The following is a 23,279-nucleotide window of genomic DNA, read 5'->3' as shown; positions in this document are numbered from 1 at the left end:
AACCGTGATAGAGACGATAGTACAAAATATCTACCAACAAATTTCTACCGGTGAATCATGTTTACTGGTCTCTCCCCTGGTGTGTGTGTGTGTGTATATATATATATATATATATATATAATTTATTTTTTTTCAAAAGTGTTTTCCACTTTACGAACATTTTGCTGGTTCTAGCTGGTTTAGGAAGGTCATAGGTTGTTTAAACTGGTCTTCAGCAGGTTTACACTCTAAGAAATATAGGCTAAATACTGTAAAAACAAGGCACAGTGTATCTGTGCTTGTAATTGTCAATCTGACTGAATTTTCGACATTGTTTCTTAGATGTATTTGACCTATATTTTGTATTACGCATTACATTGTACTGTGTTTTAAGGTTAAAGAAAATGTCTGTAAACTTTAAATCAGAAAATGACCAGTACCTTTTCTATTTTTTTCTTACAGTTGGATGTCTATTCAGACAGCAGAATAGCCAACTAAGAGCTGCAAACCAACTTGGGCTGCTTTATGATTTATTAATATAATTATTTTAATTATTATTATTTATTTATGTTTTTTAGCAGTGAAATTAGTTGGTGGCCAAGCGTGTGGCCCATTAAGAGCATCTGAATTCTGATCACTTGCTCGTGAGGCAATTAAATTTAGGAAGATATCATAGATATGTGGGCATGCAAATATGCAGGTAAATGCAGTTGACTTAAGGCTTATTGGGTTAATATTTGTTTTTCAGGCCATTGTCTGATTCAAACAGTCAAATAAGTGGAGAGAAAATCAATTACTGTTCGATGATTCGCAATTGAAACCATCAAATTAGTCCCAGGCTCTGATATAGTGAAGACAGTCAGCGGCAAAATCTATTGCTTTCAGACAAGATGCTTATCTTGGAAACGCATATGTCCTGGCTCACCTTGCTACGGCTTTGTGTTCCGTAGTTACATGGTAATCTAGGAGAATCATGATGGTGGGTGTCAGAACACAGAGGCTGGGATCTTGAGAAAGAAAAGAATGCTTTTATTCTCATAAAGTGAGCAAGTCCAAGGTCAAGGTGCTCTTGGATGCTATAGTTTCATACATACATCACAGGAAGATGACAAAACACCTGAGGACGAGTGAAGAGGAGTAAGTGAGCAGAAAAGAAAAGCGACCTTTGAAATAAAGCAGCATTCAGTCGCTGTTGCGGGCAATGTTTTTTTCAATGTAATCGGATGGCTTTACTTTAAAATGCTATTCGATAAATTTAGATTATAATATCAGTTTTAAAGTAATGTATTTTTTTTTAAATAGTACAGTGACTCTGTTTATGTACTGTAGTCACTGGCAAATACACCCAGAACCCAAACTTTAGAAACAAAGTTTTAACAAAACTAGTTACCTGTTGATGCAAGTATAAAACAATACTATATCTTTATTTTGCTAAAAATGTAAGTATAAAACATTAATAACAGTACTTTTAAAGAGTAACACAATAATATTTTTGTAAAATCCTCCGTCCAAAAAATGAAACAGCTGCTATTATTTCTACATTATTATTTAATGATACATTATAGATAAGAAGTAGCACAGTTTGTACTTTAAAAGTAGTTTCTACAGTGTCAGTTGCAATATATTGTATTCATCCTTTAATTGGCAAAATCTTTTATTTTTATCTCAAAAATGAAAATGTTACAGAGGTATGTTTGTTCTGATTCAATTCCATGTAAATAATTGTATGTTGTTGTCTCATCAAGTGCATCGCACCCTGTCCTAAGCGGCAGAAATAGCTTTGGTGACAACTGTCCTTGCAAGCTAATGCGCGACCCGTTCACCCATTGTGCGTCAGTTTGTTTTTGACCTTGTCCCACGCTTGTTCTTGAAGCTTCTGGTTGCATCATAATCAGTTACAGTCTTTGGATACCTTCATGCATTCGTTAATAAGGTTAGAATATATTTTGTGCCATGGCTGTGTGAGATATTAGATTAGAGCGGTCCAGTTGGTGTGTCTGGACCGTCCAATGAGAAAACAGTCCTTTTCAGTGACAGAGCCTGGTGCATTTTCTTTCCTGGCTAGATGGAGCACAAGTTTACTTATGTAATGTACCGTTACAAGCAAGACATACACACAAATGCACAGAGAGTAAATGATAGATATGTGACTGCTTTATGAGCAAATGCAGCCCTGGGCCCGTAATGAGCTGCAGTATGAGTTTGAATGAGTTCACTGCACAGAGCGACTTTAATGAAACAGTCTGATGACATCAACTCGAGCAGGGAAAGATAAAGATGACATACTGTCCTACCATAATCAAAGTGAACTTAAACGTTAATGTCACGCATGTATTTTGAGGCCTCATTCTGTTGTTGATGCCATTTCAAGGTGGCACCCGGGGGAAAATCATGTAGTTTTTGTTTTATCTCAGCAGGGTGCAACTTCTTCTTTTATCATGACATTTGCTTGCATGCAGTGTTGAGGGTAACGCATTACAAGTAATGTGAGTCACGTAACCAGATTACTTTTTTTAAGAAGCTAGTAAAGTAACACGTTACTTTTTAATTTAGAAGGAAATATCTGAGTTAGTTTTTCAAATAAGTGATGCCGGTTACTATTGTTTCCCATGTTTTGACTGACAGCTCTCTTGTTGCCATGTTGAGAGAAATCGTTAGGCGTTGTACATGCTTTGTGAACACGATGCTTACTGTAGTTCTAGACTAAATGTGAACATGTATTTACTACACAAAACACAAAAACAGAATCAGTATTCGTCAAAATGAATAAAATCAGTCAAATGCAAACTCAGAATATTATACAAACCTGCAATAATTAAATGTTAAATAAGACAAATATAATTTATGTATTTAATCCAATTTTATTAACCAATGTCTTTGCTACTGACCTTCGATGATCCAAAAACTATCATTATAAGCAAAAATGAATGACACATTTGTTTTGGTTTTTTGTTATGGCTGAATAGTGTATTGATGAATACCTGCATCTCCTCCTGCGTCATATTCTTCATGCAATTAGTTTAGTCTGAGGGTGTATTCACTTTTGTTGTAAAAGGGCTTTTTACAATACTTTTTTATATTAAAAACAAACAAGCAAGCAAGCCCTACCCAGATTTAAAAAGTAATTCAAAAGTAACGTAGCACATTACTTTTCATAAAAGTGTATTTAAGTAACATAATTAGTTCGTTTTTTAGGGAGTAATGCAATATTGTAATGCATTACTTTTAAAAGTAACTTTCCCCAACACTTTCCACTTTCCCCAACATTCTTTTTTTTTTCTTAACTGCACCTTCAGAATATTTGTCTTCACATATTTGCATTTGTTAATCTTCTGTTTAAAGTAACAGACACCATATGCATCATATGAGTCATCATGATAGTTTTTATCAGTTTGAATGATTAATAAAAAGCACTCACATAGCAATTGAAATGAGCAAAATACTATTTCTGAGTAGAATGAAAGCTAGTGCGATTAGTGGTCCATGATTCACAATTTGTAAAATTGAACTTTTATGTTGTAATCCTTTCTTTGGTATATTTTAATAATAGACATCACTCAATGAATATAAAATGTCTTTTCAGTTTTTTTTTGTCAAATACATTCTGCTTGATATGGAAATTCTTCTACTTATACATCAAATTGTTAACATACAAATCTGCATGAGTAATTAAACATATGGGAACTGTGACTTTTCTGTGGTGTTTTAGTGAATGTCATTTAAATTTCCTCAATTATCGAAGCAGCCACGCTTGGCAGTGTTGTAGTAACTATACCAACCCTCGCCAATGGAGCTATTTGGAAAACGACCTAGAGTATGTGTCTGCATTTCTGAGCGGCACTTGTGAAAATGAGCTGTGGATGGAGTCCTCAAGAGTGCTGTGATGATAACCTCGCTCAGCTCTCCTCACGTCCTGAATGAGATCCATGGAGCCGATGCTGTTGCTTGCTGATGAAGCATAAAGCAGCTAAATTATGAGAGACTTAGACCGAATCTATTTACATGAAGACGTGCTTGATGTGCCGAGCAGAAACCGTGTCACAACATTGCCAATCTGTTTAATTAACAAGGATTGACGTGTAACCATAATGGAATGTTTACTACAGTTGTAAGGCTTCTAATCACCACATGTAATCCATCTGCTGGAGGTTGAAGATGTAAATGTCCACATTTCTGCACCGCCTACACTGGTGCCCTTATGTTGTATTTGATATCACTGTTACTGCCTTAAACATGCTGCATTGTGACACCTACCTTTCTGTAATTACCCATCTGGTGGGTTTTGTCTTTCTGGTGCATGTCTCAGAAGTTCCCAAGGCTGAAAGGTCAAACTTTAGGTAAAGCCATCAGCCCATCTAAAAGAAAACCGTATCGACACCGCACAGAGAAACACTCCCAGTCTCATAAAATCTGGATATCTTGTGTTGTCTTTATCGTAATTGATTTTTGTTGATGCCTGACTGATCAATAGAGATATACAGTGTAATATGTAATTTTTTTAGTTAAATGGTTATCAGTTATTTAATATCCAACACTGTTTTCATAAATTGCTTTTTACAGGCATTTGTTTTAAGTAGAGTAAAAAAGTGTAAAAGCAAAAGAAGTTAAGAGGGCAACAATGTTTGCTTACATATAATGCCATTATTAATAATAATTCATAATAAATGTTAATCGTACATTATTGTTCAAGTGTTTGGGGTCAAAAAAAAGTCTTCTATGCTCACCAATAAAGGTGCTTCATGAAGCCATAGAAGAACCTTTTTGTCTAAATGGTTCCATAAAGAACAATTAACATCTGAAGAACGTTTCAGTTTCACAAAAGGTTCTTGATGAGGTAGAAAACATTGTTTTTTAATGAACAAACTTAGAACACGGGGCGGGAATGTGAGGGAAACACAGCATAATGTATTGGTTACCGGACAACCAAAGACAAACGAGGGTAATTAACAGGACACACATGAACCAAATGACTAATCAAAATGAGAGGGAGAAAATGGGTCACGGGAAGCACAAGGGCGAGAATACCACAACAAAACAGGAACACAAGTCTGACAATAGTTTTGTTTTCCTTGCTGTCCTCTGCCTGTTTGGAATAGACTTACCAGTTGTGAACCACTGATCTAGGGAGTGTTACTTTGGGTGCCCTGGCACTGCTGTTTTCCCATGTGGCCTTTCTCAGGGTTGGAGGTGGCTGATGCTGATGGCCCAGCTGCTGCCTGTGTCTGATTTAACGGCCCGGCTTCAGGAAGTGGCTGCTCATGAGTCCAGGCACGTCACAGTCTCCAGACCAGAGGAAGTTCACTGCCATTCACCACTGATGCCTAAATGAGACTCTTCTGTCCTGCAAGGGCTCTGGCACACACACCTCGCTCTCTCTCTTTCACAATGTCAGATAACGGCACTTCCTTTTCTGAGACACTTCATTCTTATCATTTCCTGCTCCAGCTCTGTGATGAATCACTGTTTTTCTGGTTTGAGGCCCGGCAAGCTAATTCTTCTTCCCTTGCTCCAGACACTTTGGCCCTTCATTTTCTTTCATTGTTGGCTTGTTTACAAGTAAATTTATTGTGTGTTTTAAAGTAGATGTGCTCTCTGAGAGTGACACAATTAATGCAGGTCTATGGTCTATATCATTTATCTTCAGATCTGATTAACCTGTTAGGACAAAGATAGTGGAGAATGATGAATTCATCACCTAAACATCCACCCGTCTGTCTGTCTATCGTTACAGTCTGTCATCCTACAGTACTTATTCCATTTATTCTGTTTATCTTCTGTCATTCTATCTACCATTCTGTCATTCTATTTATTCCAGTGTTGTATTTATTGTTCTATTTATTTATTGTATTATCATTATCACTCAATCTATATCCTTCTATCCATCGTTTTAATATTCTGTCTATCATTCTAGCTGTCATACAGTTGTTCTAGCTACTGTTATATAATTCATCCATCATCCATCCATCCATCCATCCATTCATTCATTCATTCATTCATTCATTCAATATCTCTTCTGTTGTTCTAGCTATAGTTCACTAATTAATTAATTCATTCATTCACCCATTCTGTTGTTCTAGATATCAATCTGTCATTAATTGATTAATCCATTAATTCGTTTATTAAACCATTCATTAATTCATTTTTTCATTCATTCATTATCACATGTTCATTCATTCATTCATTCATTCATTCATTCATTCATTCATTCATTCATTCATTCTCACCTGTTTTATTGTTCTAGCTATTATTCTGTCATTCATTCATTTTAATCCTGTTCTGTTGTTCTAACTATCGTCCTGCCATTCATTCATTCATTCATTCATGAGGACTTCAACCTTTAAGCATGGCTTAGCATTAGTATTAAAACTGCTGTCATATCGTGGTAATGTTTTTGTTGTCAGACCCACTTTTTGTACATGTATGCAGTTTTTAAATATTTTAGAGAAGCATTCAGATAAAAAACAGGTAAATTAAAAAAATAATTTAAACTACAGTGAGAGATTTGTGTACACATTTATGTATTTATTTTTTGGGTAGGTGGCTGTCTAATAAGCAGGATAATGTACAAACCCGATTCCAAAAAAGTTGGGACACTGTACATATTGTGAATAAAACAGAATGCAATGCTGTGGAAGTTTCAAACTTCAATATTTTATTCAGAATACAACATAGATGACATATCAATTGTTTAAACTGAGAAAATGTATCATTTTAAGGGAAAAATACGTTTTTTTTTTTCTTTAATTTCATGGCATCAAAACATCTCAAAAAAGTTGGGACAAGGCCATGTTTACCACTGTGTGGCATCCCCTCTTCTTTTTATAACAGTCTGCAAACGTCTGGGGACTGAGGAGACAAGTTGCCCATGTTTAGGAATAGGAATGTTGTCCCATTCTTGTCTAATACAGGCTTCTACTCAACTTGCTCAACTGTCTTAGGTCTTCTTTGTCGCATCTTCCTCTTTATGATGTGCCAAATGTTTTCTATGGGTGAAAGATCTTGACTGGAGGCTGGCCATTTCAGTACCCGGATCCTTCTTCTATGCAGCCATGATGTTGTAATTGATGCAGTATGTAGTCTGGCATTGTCATGTTGGAAAATCCAAGGTCTTCCCTGAAAAAGACGACGTCTGGATGGGAGCATATGTTGTTCTAGAGCTTGGATATACCTTTCAGCATTGATGGTGCCTTTCCAGATGTGTAAGCTGCCCATACCACACGCACTCATGCAACCCCATACCATCAGAGATGCAGGGTTCTGGACTGAGCGCTGATAACAGCTTGGGTTCTCCTTGTCCTCTTTAGTCCGGATGACATGGCATCCCAGTTTTCCAAAAAGAGCTTCAAATTTTGATTTGTCTGACCACAGAACAGTTTTTCACTTTGCCACAGTCCATTTTAAATGAGGCTTGGCCCAGAGAAAACACCTGCAATTCTGGATCAGGTTTACATATGGCTTCTTTTTTGACCTATGAAGTTTTAGACGCCAACAGCAAATGGCACGGTGGATTGTGTTCGCCGACAATGTTTTCTGGAAGTATTCCTGAGCCCATGTTGTGATTTCTATTACAGTAGCATTCCTGTATGTGATGCAGTGCCGTCTAAGGGCCCGAAGATCACGGTCATCCAGTATGGTTTTCCATCCTTGACCCTTACGCATAGAGATTGTTCCAGATTCTCTGAATCTTTGGATGATATTATGCACTGTAGATGATGATAACTTTAAACTCTTTGCAATTTTTCTTTGAAAAACTCCTTTCTGATATTGCTCCACTATTTTTCGCCGCAGCATTGGGGGAATTGGTGATCCTCTACCCATCTTGACTTCTGAGAGACACTGCCACTCTGAGAGGCTCTTTTTATACCCAATCATGTTGCCAGTTGACCTAGTAAGTTGCAAATTGGTCCTCCAGCTGTTCTTTATATGTACATTTAACTTTTCCAGCATCTTATTGCTACCTGTCCCAACTTTTTTGGAATGTGTAGCTCTCATGAAATCCAAAATGAGCCAATATTTGGCATGGCATTTAAAAATGACTCACTTTCAACATTTGATATGTTATCTATATTATATTGTGAATAAAATATAAGTTTATGAGATTTGTAAATTACTCCATTCCTTTTTAACTCACAATTTGTACAGTGTCCTTTTTTGGAATCGGGTTTGTACAATTACCCCTTCATTATCAGAACCCCAAAGAAAGTTTGATCCTGATCACTTTGTCTGGGTTTATTTTACGATAATGACTGACTCGCTTTACATTATCCCTTACATATATTAGAGATGTCAGCAGTACTTGAACTGTTATTTTACCAAGAGACTTGGCAAAGGTCTAAATACTTAATGAAGGAGCACCAGACAGCGCAACAAGAAATCCAGCTTTAGCTGCAGTCGACAAAGGTCAAAATAAATGAGAAACATTCTGAAAGATAAAATTTCGCAATCACAGACAGGATGAAGATTTCACTGAGAACCCCTGAGTCAGCTGAACATAATTTCTCCCATAATTTGAATACATTTTTGTGAATTCAATGTAATCTTACTTGTAGTGCAAAAGTAGTTCCATCCAAATGGGCCTATAGACAGAATCGGAATGTAGTTCTGTTGTTTTCCACTGACTGAGACATTTTCCTTCACAATTCAATATGTCATGACAAGTTGCAGATGTCAGGTGAAGTGCTGTACCAAATACTCCCAGTATGCAACAAAATTAGGTGTGCACGCTCAGAAGTGCTGAGCTATTGCTTTTCCAAATTGATCTGTGCTAACAGGCCGGCCTCTCCATCTCTGCCTGTCTCTTTTTCTCTCTCTCTTCTCTGTTCCAATCCAACCAGTAGTTCATCACACAGTCCCGTTCTGCGTCTCTTCACCGTGACATCACTGTTTCCGATTCTCATGGTGTGTTTGAGTTGATGACTGTTTGTGCATTGTTGCATTTTCCTCTTTTTGTGTCAGGTAACACATTCAGTCACATCCACCTGGGGAGGAAGACAGGCTTTAAGACAACCCATGAATTCTAATGGCTTTATCGGTCCCCTGCAGCTGGCTTTGACTTTTTTCACCGTATGGTCTCCTCCCACAGCACATTGCAAATGCCTCTTCAATTGGGGTCATGGCTCAGGCTGATAGTGAACTGTATTCCTTCCTAACTGGAGGGCTCCCTGCACTGGCCGTCAATCTGGCAGTGCGCAGCAGATTGGCTGGTGGTCTTGCTGCGACTCAGGATTCATTCCACTGGCTTATACTGTGTCATTCTATGAATTAACAATGAAGATTGATGACACCGCCACACAACAGTGACAATCAGTCTGGGCTTTGAATGTGACTCGGATTTCATATATTGCACATATGCAGAGCATTTGAGGTAATCGTGTGTGTTGGATATGTACTGTTGAATTGAAGTTTGAAGCAAAATGCTTTTACCAAGTCATAGTTTAATCTTATGTAAGAATTATGTAATGTGCTCAATATCTTTTTTTTTTTCTTTTCTTTTTTTTTGGCATGTCTCATACATTACAGGAGACAGGATATCATAATATAATATACACATATAATACACACGTAATTAAATTTTTATACAGTTTGTGTGTTCTTATGTTTTACAAATAAATTATAGTTGAATTCAGAATTGTTGGGTAACACTTTAATTAATGTTAACAAATAGAACCTGTAAAGTGTTACCAATTGTTTTTATCAGGTGTTACACATTTAATATTTAATCTAATATATTATTTTCCAGAGAAACTTAATCATTTATTTTGCCTTTAGTAAAATCCAGTGATTTTTTTTTTGTCTTTATATTATTATGCTGACTGTTTTTCCACACACAGTATAAAGAGGTCTTTATACACAAAAATATATTAAGGTGACTTCATGTTTTAGGGCCTGGGGCAGGTTGCATAAACTGCTTAGACTGGTCTTAAAAGTTATTGATCTAATTCTTTTTTTTCAAAACTAGTCATAACTTTGTAAAGTCAGTTACATAAAAAGGTAGACTGGTCTATTTTTAATCTGGAAAGTAAGCTACTGTAACTAGTTCTTAAGACCCAGCTTTAATATAGAGACTATGTGAAAGGTGTCATATGACATTGCTAAAAAGAACATTTGGTGTAATGCAACATGTTTATGCGGTTTAAGGTTCAAAAAACATTATTTTCCACATAACGTACGTGATTGTTGCTCCTCTATGCCCCGCCTTTCTAAAAAACGTTGAATTTTACAGAGCTCATTGTTCTAAAAAGCAAGGTGTATGCTGATTGGCCAGCTATTCAGTGCATTATGATTGACTGAATGCCTCAGTGTGTGACGGAAATTTTACGCCCAGAGTCTCCCAGAGCGACAAGACAAAAACAATAAAACCCATTACAAACGAGACATTTGTTGCATCCAGTGGGGACATAATAACTATTATAGTGACTTATACTGTCTTTTTATGTGTTGTGTATTGCACCACGTAAACATAAAACCATGTCTGGATTTGTGATCAGAGAAACGACAAACAACAAGCGCTACTCTACACTGCTCAAAACTCATGTTTGAATAATCAGTGGCAAATTCTTTAAATATGAAAACGTACTTACAGGCTTTGAGTCAGAAGTGCCAGACTATACTTGCAAAGTTGGCACTGCCCCTCTTTATAGAACAGCCATTGTGACACATATGGATTGTAGGCTACTCTTCAGGAACAGTCCTCTGTAAAATGCGCAACACACATTATATATTTGGGTTGAACTGTTCTGGAACAGTATTGTAAATACAACTTAACCACTGATTTCTAGTTGTGTCCTCTTATGTAAGGCCAAACAAAGTAGTTTCGCTTTCACAATGAAACACACAGCATCTGCACAACATGATGGTGGTGGCAACAATACTACAGCGAGAATCAAAGTTACACCTTCTTTCTTTGCGTGAACATTCGGGTGGTGTTATGCAAACCTTCCCACACAGTGACGTAGACATGTGGGTGTGTGTTTAAAAAAAGTGTTTTAGGAAAGCGTGGATGACTCTTAACTTTTTTTTTTATCTTATCTATGCACGAACCGCTTGTAACTCTCTGAAGAGAAAGGAAAATTGCATCATATGACCCTTTTAATGCAACTGGCCTCTGGGTCCATTGTAACATGTTTGTGTCAGTTTGAACACCTCTGATGTAGACCACCTGGCCACAGCTTCAATAGTATTTAATACATTTTACATGTTTCAAATGTATTATATTTTGTTGCTTTATTTTTTCAGATGTCTGTGGAAGTGCGTACGTGTGTTGGAGGAAAAACCTTAATTGCCTGGTTAAAGTGAGATGTCAGTGTTTTTGACAACTGTGAATGAGGCAAAATCAAAACATGCCAGCCGTGAGGCAAAAACCTAAATGTTGAGGCCCAGCGGATGTGTCTCCATGTTAAGCCCTGCTATAACTGTGTGAATGAACACCTGTGTCTGCTGGGAAACTCATTAGAAGGTGGAGTGTGTCTGGGATTACAGATGTAGCAATTATTTTTGACTGTGCATTCATTAGTAGTACTGGTGGGCATTAAACATGCAAAGACATCATTATAATGTATTTGCATTTTTATGTTACTACTGTGTCTGCAGAAGGCTCTTTTTTTCTTTGTTTGTTTTTTTATTGTGATGTTCACCAGTAACTTTTGAAAGGTTTCTAGGTTGTTTTTTCAAGACTTTCCAAAGTAGAGAAAGTAGAAAAATCTAGAAACTGGGTTAGCATTCATACTCCTACTGAACAAAAGCCTCTTTCACACAGTAATACCAGTAAATTGCCGTAAAATTACCGGAACGACTTTACCGGTAAATTAAAAAATGCGCTGTTCACACAGTCAACGACATTCCATCTTTTTTCCGGAAAAGCACCATTCACACATCCATTCCAAAATACCGGTAAATTCTGTGACGTCATTAATCTCTAAACAGCTGCGCTTGTATTTTTAAACATGGAGGGTAATACGTGTTCAGTATTTCTGTTGATGGTTTCATTTTTTGTTTCAAACTTTAGTATTCATGCAACTGCTTTTGTTACAGAGACATTTTAATAGACGACTGGTTTGAATAATTATACTCACCATTAATAAAACTCCCGATGCTGTCGGGAGCTGACCAATTTAGTGAAAATCGGCTTGAAAGGATTAATAGCACAATGAAGTTGCGATTGTAAATTGCAGCCTGTAAGATGCACGACATTGCAGAAAAGGTGCGTACACAAATGTAGCCTATGCTGATCCAAATTCATATCAAATAGTCTATCAGCACAGATAAACAGTTCTGCGTACAAATTGAGTTCAAAAGATGTCCCAAAGCACCGGAAAAATTACCATGAATGTAACAGAGGGAAATAGTAAAAATATATTTGAATTATTTACTAATAAACTAGTGTTTTCTGAGTCTGTGTTCCAAGGATGAAGTTGCCTGACTCGTCATCTCCTCATTTGACGCACCTCCTAAACGGATTATGATTGTATTGAGATTTTTTGTTGTTTGTTTTTCATTATTCCGTTAAGTAGTAATTAAAAGCTTTCTATAGATATATTTATCATGTCTGTGAGGCATGTATTCGCTGAGTTCCGGTTTATTTTTGTAAGCTCTCCTGTTCAAGACGAGACGGCAGAAAGCATGTTTGTTTTCTTTATTTTATATTTCTTTAATTTATATTATGATCGCGTTGGCACCTATTTCCCAAAAAAGCATGCTTTATCTTGCACTCTCCGCATAAAATATTCGATATAGCGCACATGTATCTGGGTTTAACGTTAAAACATCATTACATGCTTGAAGTGTTTTATATCTTTAGATTTTATTTTAGACAATTCGTGATGATTTGAGAAGGCTAAACTGATTAAACATAGGTTATGTAAACTCTCTCTCTGTGCTGGCTGCTTTAAAAACAAAACTTATAGGCCTGTTTAACGATCAAAAACTGCTCCAAACATACAAAACTGAACTATTTTAATAGCTGAAACAGTAGTATAAGCTGTTTTGGGAAAATTGGAAAAAAAGACGGGCTGAACATCCTCAAGTGAGTTGCGGGGCAAACCAAAAGTTGATGCCGAATGTCCAGCACTCTTCTTCACTCTTCTTCTTCTCGTTTGTACCCTATGTGTTTTTTCACACTATGTAAAAACTAAAATAAGTTAATAAAACTTAAAGCTATTATTATTCTTTTTTATTGTGTTCGGCATGGTGGGCCGCTTGTGATTTCATGACGTGCCGAGGGTTGAGATCCACTGGTTTAGAGCTACAGGATTTGTGGAGTAGCAGGACCCCCAAATAGATTGACAAAAGTCATAATAGGAACAAGAAATACTTCCACTACTACTTCGTTTGTGATGGTCGTTTATTTTTGTCTTATGTTTTCAGTTTATTGATGACCTGACTTTGTTTTGTGAATACATTGCTCTCGGAGACAGTTAACGGTTATTTTATCATACATTACTGCATCACTAACAGTTTCTCTCAGATGACGACAAATTTCTTCACTGTTCTGAACTCGTACGTGCTCATACCGGTAATTTTCCTTCTGCGTTCACACACAGCAGAATTCTAGCAATTTACTGGTAATGTTACAACTTCTCATACCGGTAAATTGCCGGAACGAATTTACCGGTATTTTTTAAAAGATCCTGTTCACACATGATCTCTTTACGGCAATTTACCGGTAATTTTCCGGAAAAGTCTGTATGTGTTAAAGGGCTTAAACAAACAAATAATATATATGTATATATGGGTAAAGTCATTTTAGACACATCCAAAATGTTTTTTTAATACATTAATTATTTTTCCATCTTTGTTGCCACAGTTTTGGAAGTGCCTTTTTCTATTCTAAACAAGGGGGTGTCCCGATAATTTTGTCAGTATAGTGTATGTAGTTCAAGTCATTGGTGTTGGTGATAAGTTTTTGGCTCAAAGTCTGCATTTAAAGTCACACCAGAGGTGTTCAGATCAGATTGGGACTTTGCTTTCTGCTTCAATTATTTCTGATCAGATTAATAATTTTGTGTGTTGGTCGTGTAATTGATGTAAATATAAATATATAATAGATGAATGAATGAAAGTATATACGGTATTACTGTAATTATAAATAAATATATATCAATAATACTAAAATGCCTTTTTTTATGATATACAATTTTGGAACTATACTTAGTTACCTCTTGACGTTCAATGTAAAATCTTCCTAAAGTAGAACCAGAAGAGAACCACTGCGTTGAAACATGTACAGTCATTTGATTAGTGGTACACTGACTGAATCACATCATCAGAAAGTATGTGTCCAATAAAGCCATGTTTTTGTCCAATCAGAAATAGCTGATTTCATTGAGACAATGCTAATGCTTTCTGCATGTTTGATAAGGAACAGGCAAATGTGATCCATTAGATTAACTTTAATCTGCTCTAAATCCCCTTCAAGTGGAACAACAGCATGAATACCAATGTATTATTTATCACGACAACAAGCCAGGAATTTTCCCCCATTACAGCTATTACCTTAATTGCCTTTATATGAGTTTGCTTCTGAATCCTAATGAACATATCTGTAAATTGAATATGTTTGATTGGGGAAACAAAATGTTTACCAGTCAGACAGCCAGTGAATGACATGTTATTCAGAAGATAGTAGAGCTCCCCGTCCCGCCCCCAAGATATTTCCCAAGTGCTTCTGAAGCTCTTCAATCAGACCTCACATCTCCAGAACCTGCCAAGAAGAATGAGAGCTGATTTTATCTCTAAACCTCAAAGACACTTTCCTTTCAAAGCAGCATTTATGCCTGCCTTAGTATATTCATACAACTTTCCCTCATTTAACAAGACCACTTGGCATCAAAAAAGCCAACTGAATGGAAGCCATTTGATTTAGGAAGAGATTCATTTACCAATCGGACTAAATGGAATTGCAAAATAAACATCCCAACTTGTTCACTCTAGAGCCACTGAATAAATTCTTGATGGTCCCACGCAGCCAGAAGATTCTCCCCCAAGGTGGCGTGGACTTGAATTTTCCTCCTTCTTGAATATATCATGGCTTCATTACTTCTATAGTGCTGTGTTATATGGCCTGTTTTCCCATCATCCCACATTGCTGTCTCTTCTCCAGCCCCTCAGCCATGGGCATAACTTTTTATGTTTTGTGAGTGTAGGGACAGTCAGGATGCTTCATTTACTCTGATGTGTTTCTGCTGGTGGTTCGAGGTATAGAGGATAGTAAGATGAAGAGAGAGAGAGAGAGAGAGTCAGTCCCCAGTGCGGTTGTCTACATTGCTGAGTGGGCAGGTGGCACTGCAGGAGTACTGAGCACACAGTCAAACTGTGTCACTGTCTCACTCCTGCCTGAGGGAAAAGGACATGCTTTATGCCTTCAATCTCTTTAAACCGTTTTCATGTGAGAAAATTTTCATTTGATGTATTGGATTGTGTGCGTGGTCTGCGAAACTTATAGATCTGCACCTCTGATCTTTTTGCAGTCAAATAGAACTTTTGAAAATGACGTTTTTGGGAGGACAATTAGGGTCTTCCTTGGAGACCTGACAAAATGGGAAAGATTAAAGACAGTACCTCAGAAAATGGTGGTTTATAAATAAAATGATCAGATGGAAAGCTTTTTTTGTAATAATGAGAGTTTGTGATTCAGTGTAGAGTATGCTAACAAAAAAGTGCAAAACATTATAAAGTATTTTGAAATGTTGTCTAATTACCATAGTACATTAATATGGTAAACTGCAACACGTAGTGTGGTATATATCTATAGTTAGAACAGTAAGAGAATCTGATAAGATTTTTTTTTTTTTTTTTTTTTTTAATTGTTGAAGCTTAAAAAAAATCTTCAAAAGTTTGCATAAAAATGGCTAATCAGCCTGGCAGAGGTCTGGGATCAGTATGATTTTTTATGTTTTTTTTGTAAAGAAGTCTCTTATGCTCATCAAGGCTACATATATTTGATTAAAGCTTCAGTAAAAACAGTAAAATATAAAAAATAACAGTTTTCTATTAGAATATACTTTAAAATATAATTTATAATGTCACATGAACCTTCAGAAATCATTAAAATATGCAGATTTATTATCAGTAATGGAAACAGATGTGCTGCTTAATTTGTATTTTTTAATGTATTTATTTATTGTTTTAACCTGGGATGTTTTTAAGACTATAAAAGAACTGCTTTTATTCAAAATAGAAATCTTTTCTGTCATTTTTTTTTAAATAAATTGAACACGTTCTTGCTGAAGAACAAGTATTAATTTATATAAAAAAAATGGAATGGTAGAGTATATTGTAACAAAAGATTTCTAATTTAAATAAATGCTGTTCTTCTGTTTTTGCTGTGGAATGCTGTGCTTTTACTTTTTATTAATATATGTGTGTGTGTGTGTGTGTGAGAGAGAGAGAGAGAGAGAGAGAGAGAGAGAGAGAGAGACCGAACAGTTATGGCTGCTATTTATGATAAAATTAGATGTTTAATATACAAAAAGCATAAAATAATCTACAGAATATCATAACAAAATAAATACTAATTTGACAAATTGGTTGGTCAGATTCTTTATTTTTAGAGCAGTGAGTTGGATTATATTATATACTGTTTAGTTAATATATGCATGTGGGTTTTAAGAGTTGTTATACTGTATAAACTTAGATATTCTGATTAATCGGTGATGTTAGATGTAAGAGTGCACGTACATAAGCTTGGCTCTCCAGTTAGTCTAGTTGCTTACTATAACAGCTCAGGTGGGAGTTGCGAGTAATCCTCAGGTGGCTGTGATGAAAGCGTTAAATGACTGGGTCATCATTAGGAACAGTTTTAATCCTCATCTGAGAAAGGGCAACATTAACATGCAGTGAGGTTACATTAGTGCTCATATTGTAAATAACATTTACTTTCTCATTTAGTGTAAAATTATGTGCCGATATTGCATAGAGGCATGTTTAGAATGCTAATTAGTGTCAGATTCCTGTTAAGGACAAGTAACAAGTTAATTTAGATCCACTCATTATTCACAAAAAGGTGAAACTCTGGCGTGTACTTCTAAAAGCAATGAGATTTGAGGTCACATAAAGTTGAATGGCAGGCAGATAAAATATGCACAAAAATATCAGAGCTAGAAAATGTCATGCTGAAGCAGTGGAGAGGAAAAAAGATTAAACAAGGACAATTTGAAAGCAAAAGCTAAATATAAACAGTAAGGAAATGAAATATTAAATTGTACTATTACTCAGCCTTGCTTATATGCCAGACTCTCTTTGCATGCTAAATTTAAAGTGCTTTTTCTCCAGCATTGATTGTGGAAGGTCATTTTGATTTACAGAATACATATTTGTGGTTATGTAACAGCTCCATGTAAGTGAAAGTTTGAACAGACTTATGAAGTATTTGCATTGCTTGATGGCAGTACATACATGCCAGATCCTTTTCAGGGCGGTAATCCAATTTGCTTATGCCAAGTATTTCAAACGATAGTTCACCCAAAAATAAAAATCAAGTCACTGTTTACTCAGCCGCATGCTGTTTCAAACCCATAGCTTGGAAAACAAAATACTGAACTAAATACTTTTTAATATTATTCTAAAATACTTTTCAGATATTTATGTGAGGAATAGACTGAAATAAATAATTATATCTGAAATAATTATAGCCTATTATCGTTGCAGTATTTTTTTATTTGACAATATATGTCATTTTTAGAGCTCTGGAAGAAACAAAAAAGATGAACATAGATTATTTGGAATTATGCTTTTTTATGTTTTACCTGTGATGCAAAGCTGAATTTTCAGCAGTCACTCTATTTTGACACATTTTTGACGCATAATACTTCAGAAATCATTGTAATATGCTGTTATGTTAAATATTATTAATATTTCACAACATAGGGCTGAGTAAAAATATCGATTTAATCGATTCTCAATTTTATGAAACAATACCGATTCTTAAATCCAAAGAATCGATTAGTCTGACCTGTTTTCAGTTGAACATTCAATACCGATTCTTAAATCCAAAGAATCGATTAGTCTGACCTGTTTTCAGTTGAACATTCAGTGAACATTGAACATTCAGTTCGGAACATTGTAGCGCCCATCATATATAAAAAAATCACAATAAGCATTGTCATTTTTTATTTTACCAGTGGAATCTGCCAAAAAAAAAAGAAATATTTACCCCAGAACGCGATTTTTACCAGGTGACCTCTCTAGAAATGCTTTTGGGCTAGTTTAGAGTAGCAATTGGGCGGGTTTTGTTGTGAAAACCTGCCAAACCTGTCGCTTAAGCTCAACTGAACTAAAACTTACTAAAATCCGTATCTTGTTTCATGTAATCGCTCTATCACTAGGTGTGTTTACATGGACACTTTTTGCTTCCATCGAAATTAATTCATTCTGATTGACGATTCCGAACGTAGTGTTTAAATGAACGTTAAATAAAGTGATCAGGTTGATGTGCGTGTTTATATGTCACAAGCTTCTGATCGGATTTACTCTTTTGACATGTGCACACTGCATGAATATACAGAGTTTCCTGCTGCTGTGGCATACTGTTTTAAAAAGCACACATGATATTTATCTACTTTGCATCCTAATTAGGCGACAACTAGCACATGAACTGTTGTGCAGTGCTGCTGCTTACTTAAAAAAATAAAAAAAGCAGTAAAAGTGCACCTTCCCGCACCTAAAACTAGTTGTCTGTGGGTGATTCTTAAACAAGGACTGGTGGGACGTTGTCCTGCTACACTTCCCAGACGCTGAGTGAAAGGGGAGTTTTATAATGACAGGACACTTATTAATGACACTTTTTTGCCAGGAAAACAACTCGTTCTGTGCGCCATACATCATTACGCTATTTCTACGTCACTACGCATGCGCAGTACTTTCCAGTTTTGGTTTTCAATCCGATAAAGTGTTTACATGTCCTCACACAAGGAATAAACCATCCATTACAATCCAATTTAAAATTTTGTTGGATCTGGCCAATTCAATCCGATTGACCTGTTTACAATTGCCTTTTTTATTTTGATTCTAGTTCTATTACGATCGGAGTAGTAGGGTCCATGTAAATGCAGCTAGTGTTTCAACTGACAAGAAGTCAGTATAGCAGCTTGCAAGAGAAAGAAGAGTCAGTGTTACATAACGTTACCTCATTTACCTTAGAAACAATATCTGACCATAAACTCGTTAGTCAGCTAGAAAAATGAACTGTAGAGAGGAGCATTTTGCTAAATATATGCACCATATTACAGATTCATTATAATTTTTTACTGTTCTTCAATGTTTCATTTGTTTAAATATGTTTTTATGACAGCCACCATTTAAAAGTTTGTATAAAAAAAACACTATACCTGATATATATCTAGATAGAATAATCAATGTTGAATCGAATCGAAAGCTTGTGAGTCAGAATCAAATCGAATCGTGAAATATGTGTCAAAGCACAGCCCTAGTTTTCACTAGATTTTTGATCAAATAAATGCAGCCGTGGTAACTATAAGAGAACATTAAAATACTTCCAAAATTATTGTTATTCCAAACTTTTGACTGGAAGTGTAAGGTTTTTAAACAACATGCAAAGTAAAGTAAATATTAGAATTAGTTGTTTTAACTGTTTTTTTTTTACTTGGTGTGCACCAAGACAAACAGCAGATAAATCAGATGCATTGGTATATACTCCTGACTCTTTGTCTCTTCCAACAGGTCGGTTCATACGGTGGGTTTAGGTGGCGAGTGGACTGGACTCTGATGTGGAGTGCTGCTCCTGAGCTGAGTGCCCACTACTAGACCAGCAACTTCCTGCACCTCAGGATGGATTAGAGCTTCACGCCTCCGGAGATCAAAGGTATGAGATGTATAGTAATGAGCTTCCACTCATCAGAGCACCACATGGCCGCCGTAGTGCGTAGGGTTTGTCTTGAACGCACTGTGGATGGCTATTACTGTCCATTAAATATTTATGAATGTGCCGGAGAGGTGAAGGAGTGTTTGATGTGCTTTACTGTACTGCAGTCATTACATTTTTCAAGGCTCGGAAACAATGATAGACTGCAAACAACGCTTGTTTCAGCACTTTGCATTTTGTTTGGAAACCTGCCATGTTGTACACACAGAGCCATATGAGCTGGCCAGAATTATTGTGATTATAAATGTAGCACAGATTTATTGCTTGAGGTGAAAGAATGAGCGAAGAAGAGAGATGAGAACAATGCTGCCTTGAGTCACAAAGTTCTCCAGTAACCATGGCAGCCGGGATGCATATAGCTGTCAGCCACTTGATTTGTGTCTCCTTTTTTTTCCAGTTATATTTCAGATGTGTACCTAATTTGCACTTAATTCCCCATTAAAATGCAGAAGCCCGGTGAGATGAATCAAAGTTCTCTTTACAATTTTTTTTATTTGTTTCAGTGGCTTGAAAATGAGGTGAGGAGATTGTTGGTGTTATACAAAGGGTGTTATAGGACTAGTCAGCGATTTATTGGAAAATGGAGGCTCACAGAGGGAATATGAGAGAAGGGCCAGGATCATTTCGCGGCCTCGCACAATACCCCCTGCGTTCAGTTAAAAGAGAGAACTTCAGAGGGGTGGTATGTGGCATGCTGTTTTATCACTGGAGACACTGAGTGGTAGGATGGTTTGGTCGCTAGAAGCTGTTCCTACAGCTTTATGGTCGATTCTTATTTTGGGCAGCACAACTGATCTTTCTCATTAGGAAAAAAAAAGTGTTTGTTCTGTATACAATACACATATTGTTTCAATTGAATTTTATCTTAGTGTTTAAAAGGATAATTCACCCTATTATTCAGTCATATTTACAATTCTCACCCTCATGTTGTTTCCAACCTGTATGACTTTGTCTTCTGTGGAACATAAAATAAAAGCTATTAAAAAGGATTTGGGAACCGAACAGTTTTGAAAACTATTGATTTTCATTGTATGGAGGAAAACAAATGAAAAACCCTGACACATTTCTCTGAATATCTTCTATAATATTCCACAGAAATTAAATAAATGATTCATTTGAAACTATCATTTTAAGAGAACAGTTCACCCAGAAAATTTTTATTTATTTTCTTATAAACACAGTTTTTTACTCCTTATGGATTTTGAATTATATATAGTAATGGATAACTTGTGTGGTGTTTTTATCAGCTGTTTGGACTCTCATTCTGGCGGTACCCATTCACTGCAGAGGTGAACAAGTGATGTAATGCTAAATAGTTTCCAAATATGTTCTGATAAAGAAACAACCTCATCTACATCTTGGATGGCTAAGGGTGAGTAAATTTCCAGCAAATGTTCATTTTTGGGGGAACTATTCCTTTAAAGGGACAGTTCACCCAAGAACAAACATTCTGTCAATAATTACCCTCTTGTCATTTCAAACCCTTCATTCATCTTTGCAAGACAAATCAATATATTTTTGATGAAATCAGAGAGGTTTCTGACGCTGCATAGACGGACACGTTCAAGGCTCAGTAAGGTAGTAAGGACATCATTAAAATAGTCCATGTGACATCATTGGTTCCACCTTAATTTTATGAAGCTACAAGAATACTTTTTTGTGTGGAAAGAAAACAAAAATAAGAACTTAATTCAGCAATTTCTTCTCTTCCGTGTTAGTCTTCGATGCGTGAATTTTTATTTTTGGGTGAACTATCTCTTTAAGGAAATTGAATGACCTGCATTTTAATGTTTTTCTCCAGTCAGTAGTCATCACTTTGCTACTCATTTATAAATTATCTTTGTACAGTGTATCACTGGTCAAGCCCACATCACATCACTAGAATTCAATGCCACTCATGTTGCTGTAAACCACCAAGATTCATTTGAAAATTTATGTTTTACAAATTTCTATATGTGTGAACTTTCCTTTACTATAACATACTATACTGAGTGCTCCAATCAAGATTTGATGCATCGTTTCACTGCTATCTGGAATGGACTGCTATATCTATTGCGGTCTGCTCTTTGTGTAAATGTCATTATTGAATATAACTTTTGAAAATGCATCGTTAGCTAGTAATGGCAACACCTCATAAAGCAGTGCCAAGGCAAAACATAATTGGCTTCTCACTTGAGAAAGTCGGGCAGCCCTTGCAAGACTGGATAATAATTGCTGCCTTGCGGCTTCCAATGCAACTTACTGTTTTTTATCTGCTTAAATGGTTTTATTCAATTTGTTAATTTTTTGATCTGACACATAAGTCACATAGTAAACTATATATTTATTATATTAATAGTTACAACTACAAAACAAATGGCCTCAGCTGTTGAAGCATATGGGCTTTATGGGCATGTTTACATCCGATAATAAGATGTGTCTGGTTGTTCTAAGGGATTTAGAAGGGAAGATTTTTGATTTCATTTTTTAAAGCTGTATGTATCTGGAAAAGGTTTATTAAATAATTTAGAGAAATTACATAACAAAGATGTGCAATACTGTTTAAAGTTTGACGTCAGTTTTATATTTTAAAGGTAAAATAAGTTCCCTATGTTCACCACGGCTGCATTTATTTGATTAATAATATATTAAATATAGTAATATTGTGAAATATTAATAGGATTTAAAATGAGTGCTTTTTATTTTCATTTATTGTAGAAATAAATAAAAAAATCTGTGATGGAAAAGCTTTCTAAAAGTCATTCTAATATGCTGATTTGATGAAGAGGTATTTCTGGATTCTTTAATGAATAAAAGTTATTAATTTACTCTCACTTTTTGATTAGTTTAATGCATCCTTGCTGAAAAAAAAATCAATTTATTTAAAAGTTTTCAATGTATTATAATTTATTTATTTCAAAACCTTAGAACAAAATATGTATTGTAACGGATATGCAGTTCATCGATTCATTGATTCTGAACATTGGTTCTTTACCTTCGTCATTTTATTACTAAGCTGTATTTTGATAGGGGTGTGTGTTGCATAAAGTGGTTAATCCTATTATGCGAGGATTATAAATTGCTGACTTGTAAATTGGAAATGTTTTTGGAATGAATGTTCTCACAAAGAGTCATGATTCTGTAACTCTATCCCCCTGACCAGATCATAAAACTTTACGACCTATGGGAAACAGGACAGGAAAGAGAAAGAGAATAGTACCCTTTTATTTTCTCAATGTATTCTAAATGTATTGAGTATTGCCTTTTTGTGCAGTAGATGTTTCCCCATATAAATTGGAGTATCTGCAGTTTTATTGTGTGTTAATCAAACTTTAAATGTGTGTAATTCTGCATTTGAATGTAACTTCATGTTTTGATCATTCTGTTATGATGTTATTTTTGGTATCTGTTTAATTGTCATGCTTTGACGGACTCACTTATATAA

General features: G+C 35.7%; 1 protein-coding gene across 1 annotated transcript in view; it reads left to right on the top strand.

Annotated features, from left to right (window-relative positions):
* Positions 1-23,279, top strand: part of grik4 (glutamate receptor, ionotropic, kainate 4) — a 355,049-nt gene that overhangs the window by 83,371 nt on the left and 248,399 nt on the right. Inside the window, exon 2 of the mRNA XM_059513707.1 lies at positions 19,654-19,795. The gene's annotated coding sequence lies outside the window, so the exon portion shown is untranslated. The remainder of the gene's footprint in view (positions 1-19,653; positions 19,796-23,279) is intronic.

Source organism: Carassius carassius, chromosome 28, assembly GCF_963082965.1.
Source record: "Carassius carassius chromosome 28, fCarCar2.1, whole genome shotgun sequence".
NCBI lineage: Eukaryota > Metazoa > Chordata > Actinopteri > Cypriniformes > Cyprinidae > Carassius > Carassius carassius.
Note: the sequence above shows the minus strand (reverse complement) of the source record. Positions and strands in the feature narration are given on the sequence as shown.